Source organism: Habropoda laboriosa, unplaced genomic scaffold (assembly GCF_001263275.1).
Source record: "Habropoda laboriosa isolate 0110345459 unplaced genomic scaffold, ASM126327v1 scaffold28, whole genome shotgun sequence".
In the NCBI taxonomy this organism is placed as follows: Eukaryota; Metazoa; Arthropoda; class Insecta; order Hymenoptera; family Apidae; genus Habropoda; species Habropoda laboriosa.
In genome coordinates, this window is record NW_017100174.1 from 2,043,897 (window position 1) to 2,049,201 (window position 5,305).

Consider the following 5,305-nt stretch of genomic DNA (forward strand, 5'->3'; position numbering starts at 1 on the left):
TTCGTCACTAGTTTTCACGCTATATCCCTATGTGTAGTAGAATTTGTTAAAATGCTCGCGTTAACTTTTCACGTTCGCAAAATGTGAAAATGTATGAATCATCTTTGCCAGTTGTTTGCCTTTAGCATTTGTAAAGCATGATTTCTTTAGTCTGGTTTTTCTATGATTCGCTTTATCATTCTGACATTATCATGGCCGATATTTCGAAACATCTCTCGTTTCGCTAACAGATAGCTAAGTTACTTCATGCTTTCGTAGAGGTTATGTTTGCCCACCATCTGTATTTCATCGTTTCCTTCTTTCCGTCCCACGTTTCACCTTGTGTTTCATACAAAATTCGTTTTACGTTGAAACATAGGTACAGAAAAAAAGAAACACAAGCGTCCTGTTGTATTTTCAAGAAAAATTGCCGCTATCTAGACACTTCTTGCACCATCTGATGTATCCTAACCTCTTGGACGAGATTCGAAAGTGAAGTCGTCGAAGGGGCGTGTGCCTTTCGTCAAAATATGTATCGATGTTAAAGCTGCTGGCGCAGTGCATGCAACGCTTCCGCACGCACGTGTCGTTTAACACGCGTTTACACGTGTTAGGGAAGAATCGAATCGAAAAAGAGAGAATACGCGAAAAATGTCTGCGCGAGTGGTTGCTGCATAGATCGTCGAATGTCGACAGTTTCTTTTTTACCTTTTTTTTTTCTTTGTTTCTCTCTTTCGTCAGTCACGTGTGTCGTTCGATTTCTGTTCACTTTATTAGGACAGTTTCGAAAGTATCTTTGCCACTTTGTTCTCTTCACGCGGATTTCACGATGAATCTTGCAAGTTGTCAAGCTCGAACGCCAAACTTCCCTTTCCATATGTTACTCCTGCACTGTTTGTCAGTTCGACGATTTATCGAGGAATCGAGGCGCTTGCAGCGCGTTCTTCGCAATTTCCGTATCGTTTAGCGTGTTAGGTAGAGACTTGGACGTTTTTCAGTTATACATACCTACGAGTCAAATCATATTCTCGCGTACAATATAAGTCAATATATGTACTTTATTATATCAAAATACACTATTTCTTGCAAATGAACTTTTCAAGAAAAGAAAAGAAAAATTAAATATTAATATAAATTAATACAAATATCATCTATCGACACAATTATACATGTAAATATATCATGCGTATATCGGTTTTTTCTCTCTCCTTTCACGTTTCAACCCTACGTAACAAAATGATCGTTTAAAAAGAAACGATTACTTGGAAGAGTTTATAATTGAACCAAGGTTTCGCTCGGTAAGCGGAAACCGTCCGAACACTGATAAACAGCGGCGTACACGAGGAATCCGCGAAATTGCGATCGGAATGCAACAAAGCGTTTATTTGTTCCACATCAGGAAACGGTTACATTATGTTCGCAGCCCGTCAGAAACTCCTGCGTGCGGCCGTGTCCTTTCATGCGCATAAATATTTGCTTTTGCGTCGTTCAACGTTGTAATTTGACCGTGGCGTTTGCGCGCTGCCCGCGCCTTCTAGTGATCCGTCTCGATTTTCAATCATACGGTATCCATAATTAATCTAATACAATTCTGTGCGAATTTTCAACGTGTGCGTTCGGAAGGGAAATTTTTTTCTTGGGATACAATTTGAGGGACGAGATATATGTTCCAGTAAGAAAAATCACTTTCTGTTAGAATCATCTTTTATTTGACAAAGATATAAATACGAAAAAAAAAAAATAATAAAAACAGCATTCGTTCGTGTGTATGAATCGTAAGATATTTATTGTCAGAAGGAAGATAAAGGTCTGATTAGATATACCGCGAATACTATACTCAATTCCAATTTCGTTGAAGTGTTCCGATAATCGAGGTGTATCATTGTACGAGTTTATAGATACACTTGGATACAACGCAAAAACTATCCTACCCAAGAAAATATTCAACGTTACGAAACATTCGATTTCTTCGATTATCGTCAATTTTTTTTCAAATAAAAATATAATCCTCGATAGATTTCTCTTCCCCTCCAAAAAAATCATATCTCCGTTCATTCGTATAAATACTCGGCGAACGCATAATTTGTACCACAGTTACAAGGACACCTTCCAAAAAATAGAAAAAAAAAAAAGCGTTTGGAGAAAGTTCAGATATAACAACGAAAGATCAATGGGTACGAATTTAAACCGGTAACGCTATGCTTGCAACGCGTCACATTTTCGTAGCGTGATTATTTATAGCGGTATCAAAAAAGAAACAAAAAAACAAAGAAAATGGAAGAAACGAGGGTAAAAGCGGCTGGAAGATTCGCGTTGGAATGAAAGTTCGACCCGTGAAACGCGATATTTGAACAAAAGCTCACGGAGGGTTCTGGTCCGCGAGTTAACGTTAACAGCCGTTGAAATTGGTCGGTTGGTTCTCGGTGCCTTTCGAGTCAATAGCGAAAGGTGTGCACGAAACCGGGGAGAGAAGGTGCTGCACGTAGCCGCGTCGAAACGCGTTCGTGTCTCCGTGACGCGGGTGCAGTTGCATAATACTGCGGCCGAGTGTCGCGCACCTATGGTCGAGGATAACAGAGTCGAACAGGGAAAACGGCGAACGCCACGGACTGAACCGCGGCGGTGCGGAGTGGGGCGGAGGGGGGAGAGGAGGGCTCGTAGTGCAGTTTTGCGGCCATCAAATAATTCAGGCCAGGGAGTCGTGTGTTAACGACGATACCGACCTTGAATGTCAAGACTCCGTCATGATCGTCTCTGCGTGCGAACGAGCACAATGGTTAGAAAAGTGTATTTATCTGGTTGGATAAAGAATTGAAATTGATGTGGCACGGTTGGCCGTGTCGTTGAGTAATTTTTTTATTCTTAAACTGGTACTGATTCCAGGACGATTTCTACGCTCGAGCAGTTTCGTGTTTGGAAACGTCGGTAATTTTAGGTTAGGTTAGTCGTTTTGAAAATATCAGCAGTACCTAGGTTAGGTTATTCGTTTTGAAAGTATCAGAAGTATTAGGTTAGGTTATTGATTTTGAAAATATCAGGAATATTAGGTTAGGTTAGTCGTTTTGAAAGTATCAATAGTATTAGGTTAGGTTGGGATGGTGTTTATAAAAGTCGGCAGTAAATGTCGAATTTCTTTTTGTATTTTTGACTTTGTAATTGCTGGTACGAAGGAGAGTGAACGGTTTTGCTCGTGGAAGCTTCCGGTGATCAGAGAATCGCTAACTCTAGCGCCACGTGGTAATGGAATTCGTCGAAAGTATTAGAAAACGTGATTGAGCACAGAAAACAAGAAACCTCGATGCGTTTGTGAAATAGGTTGGTGTGTACTAATGACAGCTCCTATGGATTTCACGAGTATTAAGTTATATTTAGAAGAGAGCGGGCTGGAAAGGTGTCGCTCGAAGAAAAGTCACTAAACTGTGAAAAATGAATTCCCTAGAGTGTCGGTGTACAGAGAAAGTACCGAATTTCTTCGAACTTTTGTTTCTCTTCGAATTAATTCACGAATGTGTAATATTTCACGCGTATCGTCGATATCTTCTTTACACTTAACCCTCCGCAAACCTAATTTTTCTTCGTTCACGAGAAGAAAAATTACGATTGACCACAATTAGTAATGTAACAATTGCAAATTTTTTAAATAACAATTTCAATGTAACAATACAGTTCAATAGTATAGAGATAAACAAATGAAACGGCACCATGAAATGTAGATACACAAATGCATACGTAAACATGCAAATCGCATAGTATTTTATAAAGGATTAATTTAATTCTGAAATCTAGACTTTAAGAAAAAACAAAAAAAAAACTGCTTCCATTATTATCTGCAGGAAGTTATTACGATCATAATCACGTTGCACTTTTATTCGATAATTTCGACGAAACTCTTCTTATATAAATTCATTAGCGTAGAAGTTTCTTAATTATCTTCATTACCAATCCTTTTTAGAAAAAAAAAAAGTACCCAGAACAGAAACAGTGGTTTTCTCAGTGTTGTCTAGCGGCGTTCGTCAGAGGGTATTCCCTGCGATCGCGAAGGAAAAGGAGCACGGGTTAAAACGAGAACGTGTGTGCAGGATTCTTTAAAAAGCAAGGCAAAATTCACAGGCCAGGCCTTGGAGGCTCTCGACTCTCCCAGAGGCCAGTTCGGCCCGGGTACGTGGCACATAACCCCGTAAGAAAAGAGGCGTGGGGCCCCCTTTGAGTAGCACAGCTGTTCCTCGAAACTTGAATAACGATCCGGGGGAACAGGCCGTGCCGACGGCTGGAAATTTTACAAACCGAGAATAAGTATTGCCTCTGAGCGTGATTTGAATCAAGGGCGTCGCGTCGTCGAGTGGCCTCTGTCGTGCGTATTAACCGGTTGCCCGGGCGTGTGCTCGCAGGACAACGATTTTACGGCAACCTTAGGGCGGACACCGATGAAACTCTTCTCGTCCCTTCGAAATAATTAGGTGAACCGTTTCGCTTGGGAAATTCATCTCGCTGTTTTGTACCTGCGCACAGGATATGCGAAGGATAAGGAGTTAGAAAAGAAACAGCACTCTTGTAGATTCAAATTTAATACGTTCCTTGCTGCAACGGTGATTCGCAGGTTTTACCAAAACGTTGGAATTTTAGGTCGAATTAGCACGTAAATTCCGATTAATAATTGAAACACTTATCTTCTCGAGAATCGTGTAACCCAACGGCAGCGATATTGATTCAGCCACGAAACACTACGTACGATAAGAATGTAGGTTATTGTGTATATACAATCTTAATTGTAATAAAAGGTACATGAAAATAGAGTTTGTCACTTAAAACATCGAAACGAAGTGAAAAGTCACACTATTCGCTTATAATATACGCTTCGTGAAAATACCGTTTTTCGAAAAGTGTTAGTACTAGATTCGAAAAATATCGAGTAAATATTTTTATCGGAGAATATTTCCACGCAGAAACATTTCGCACGTGCCATGGTAGCATCGAATGCTCGATCGTTTGATTGGACAATCACGCGTATTATTTTAATCGGCACGCATCCAGAGCAAAAATAAGCCGATTTCTCGCGGTCGCATTCGCGTCGAATGATTACAAGGAACGCTCGCGTATTTTTAACGAGCGAAACATTTAGAAAGCGTCTGTTTCGACGATTGCCGACCGTGTTTCATCGCGATGGAACGGCCAAAGCAAACGGCGTCTTCCGAGATGTCACAGTGTCGTCGAGGATTTTTTTCCTAGTTCCGATAGAAGTTTCCCGAAAGGTGGGTCGTTTATTCGCGATCGTTCAATTATTATTATTCGCTCGTGTTTCTCGGAATGCTTTGAAACGTTGCTCACT

At 40.5% G+C, this 5,305-nt stretch overlaps 1 protein-coding gene across 3 annotated transcripts in view; it reads left to right on the forward strand.

Moving 5' to 3' along the window:
* LOC108578782 (RNA polymerase II elongation factor ELL) overlaps positions 1–5,305 on the forward strand; it is a 178,143-nt gene that overhangs the window by 1,515 nt on the left and 171,323 nt on the right. The window lies entirely within an intron of this gene.